Genomic DNA, 3,312 nt, shown 5'->3' on the forward strand with positions numbered 1-3,312 from the left:
TTAAATCTTTATTGAGCAATTCCTATGTGCTAGACAGAGATATAAAACAGCCACAGTTTTCCTTCTTGGAAACAATTGTGATTGAGTTTACTTCATCTGGACCCAAGTTAAATACAACATCTAAAGAACCACAGTTCAAGGCGTGCTAAAAGAGTGCCCCTCAAATCTCCTCAAAATTGCCTAATGTTTAGCTCCCACTTATTTGTTGAATGGAGGAATAAATAAACAATTGAGTGCAAAGAGATTTCAGCTCCTCAGTGCTGTGTATCCCATGGACATTTTCTGGCTCTAGGGCTCCTGTCTCTGTGCCTTAGTTCACAGGGAGAGACAGTTTAGTAAAAGTGACAGTGTTTGGAGGCTGGAATCAGGAAAACCTGCTTAGATACCAGGTCCTGCAACTTCTTAACTGGAGGAAGTTAAGAAAGTTACTTAATTTCTCTGAATTTGAGGGGTTTTTACCTAAAAAATAGAGATATTAAAATCTACCTGGCAAGGACACTAGATGAAGAACTAAAAAGATTTAAATGTGAAGGTTAAGCAAAAGGATATATTTTAGTACCAGGCACAAAGGAAAACAGTTAAGGAGTAAATGTTATCATTCTGTTGGGTCCACCTGTTACTATTCTACCTATAGGGCACTTGAAAGAGCTTTGGAGTTAATCCTTGATCATGCCACTATTCTACCTAAAACTTTAAATAACTCTCTATTACCTCTTTTCTTAATATAGCATTTAAGGCTCTCCATGAATGAGTCCTAGTCTCTCTTTCCAATCTCATTTTCCTTTGCCAACTCAGCATCACTACCACGTCTTCTAGGGCCTGTGCATTGCAGAGAAGCCAGGGATTACATTTCCCCAATCTCCTATGCTATATTGCTCCAGGTTAGAATTTGCCAGTGGGAACAATTTGCACAAGATTGGGAAGGGAGAAGGAAAAGCCATTATTCTGTGGAGTCAGTTGCAGTCTGACTGGTAGTAATTTGATTTCTATGGTTGAATATTTATTCTCTACCAGCAGCAAACAAGGAGATGATTTTCATGAGAGCAGTAGTTAGTTTTCAGAAGAGGGAACAGCTGTGCATCCAAATTTCAGGAGTCTGCATAGTGGTACTCCTATCAAAATTTTCAAAGACTTCATCTGCCATCAGATATTTCACTCACCCTCTGATCTTCTAGATCAAAGCACTCAAGTTGTAGAGCAGTTTAGGTAGTGGCCTGGACCTATTGTAGATCCTTCTCTTGCTCTTGACACCTTGCAAAACTAGCTAGCTTAAGGATAACCTGGTAAACTGCATAGAATAGCACACTTACCTATGACACATGCTGCCTCCTGAGTCCAGAGTACTACCAGCCTTTGTGACTCACTCTTAGTAGTAGGAGGCACAAGAAGATACAACTTTGGATTCATCTCTGAAGGAATACCTCAACATTTCCCAGACCACTGGGCCCCTAGAAACTTCTCCGTGATTTTGGGTTTCTGCTTTCTGCTGTAAGAGGAGCGTATCCCAGCCAGAGGCTGCTCCTCTAGCCTGATGCCCCAGATAAAAAAGACACTTAAAGAGTACGGTTAAACAGAGCTACAGACAGTTGGCAGATTTTTGAGCAGGACAACGATAGTTGTGGTTACAGTAGTTGCCTCTTATCCACAGAGGATATTTTCCAGGACCCCCAGTGGAGACCTGAAACTGTGCATAGTACCATATAGATACGATGTTTCTTCTACGCATACATACCTGTGATAAAACTTAGCTACATTGTAATGTAAGCACAGTAAGAGACTAACAACAATAACTAAAAATAAAATAGAATGATTATGCCAATGTATTGTAATAATAGTTATATGAATGTTTTCTTTCTTTCTTTCAAAATATCTTATAGTAACTGTGCCTCACTTCCAGTGAATGGCTTGGTGTCACTGATATATGGGTTCAGTGCTTTCTGGTGCAACACATTGCCATCAGTCAGAATACATTTCTAATTCACTTCCACCCACAAATTTAATAATTTTTCCTTTTTAACTAAGTACTTACCATGCACTGTGGCCATCATTTTTGCAATTAGAAATGTGACAACAAAACTGTAACAAATTTATTTTTACTTCTTCACAATTTCACAGACAGAATTTCATTCTTACCACAGATCTTGGCAACCTCAGCATAAACGTTTTTCTTCTCTTATTAAGTTGATAACTTTTACCTTTTCACTTAAAGGAAGCACTTTAAGACTTTTCTTGGGCATATCCAAATTGCCAGCATCACTACTTTGGTGCTTTGTGGTCATTATGAAGTATATTAAGGGTTTCTTGCATCTGAACACAGTGATGCCAGGATGGTCGATCTGATAATCACAGTGGCTATCGGGGAGTAAATAACAGGTGAGGAGTGTGTAGGGCGGGGAGACAAAGGGATGACTCATGTCCCAGTGGATGGAGCAGGACTGTATGAGATTTCATCATTTTACTCAACATAGCACACAATTTAAAACTTGTGAATTGGTTATTTCTGGAGTTTTTCATTTAATATTTTTGGACCACAGTTGAACACAGGTAACTGAAATAATGAAAAGTAAAACCATGGAGAAAGGGAAACTACTGTGAACCTCTGAGATGTGGGCTTAGTACCATATAGATATTATGTTTAGCAAAAGCTAACTGCCATACCTTCCTGTATCTTTCCTTCAGCCAAATGTACCTAGTAACTTTATATATGTTCCATTATTTTTCTCTCTTTTTTTGACTAGAAAATTAAAATGCTCCTTTTCATCTTTTGTATAATTCCAGTATTCCACTCCAGAAATGGGGGGGGGGGCAGTAATCCCCAGTTGGAAATAAGTTCTTAAGGTTTAACACCCAAAACACTTATCTCTTTATGATTTAACAAAAGAGAAGATTTCAATCTTGCAATTTGTGTTTTGTTTACCTGCCTGCTGTAGCTCTTATGGTTGATTTCCCAACATCCACTTGATCTGAAATAGTCTAAGCCAAACATAGCAATCCCATTCTTTTATTAGTGATAGTTTTAGCAATGGTCTTAGAGCCAAAATCTGGCTAGTGAAAAAATAGTGGAAAGCTCTGGAAGATATCTAGGAAAAATTTACTTGATTCTAAAAAATCGGGACAGGGGGCAGAGAAAGAAGTGGCAGAGGCAGCCCTCTCCTGTCCTTGCTTCCTCTGCTCTGCTAACAATGTGAGGATTAAGCAAACATAAGAGAGGAAGCCAAACTGAAACAAGCACCCAGGAGTGTCCTGCATAGCTTGGGGCCCTGTGCCCCTGCCCTGGGAGACTCTGGATCTGTGTCAGCTGCAGCCTTCCCC

Source organism: Sturnira hondurensis, unplaced genomic scaffold, assembly GCF_014824575.4.
Source record: "Sturnira hondurensis isolate 20B ecotype Veracruz unplaced genomic scaffold, ASM1482457v3 Scaffold0023817, whole genome shotgun sequence".
NCBI lineage: Eukaryota > Metazoa > Chordata > Mammalia > Chiroptera > Phyllostomidae > Sturnira > Sturnira hondurensis.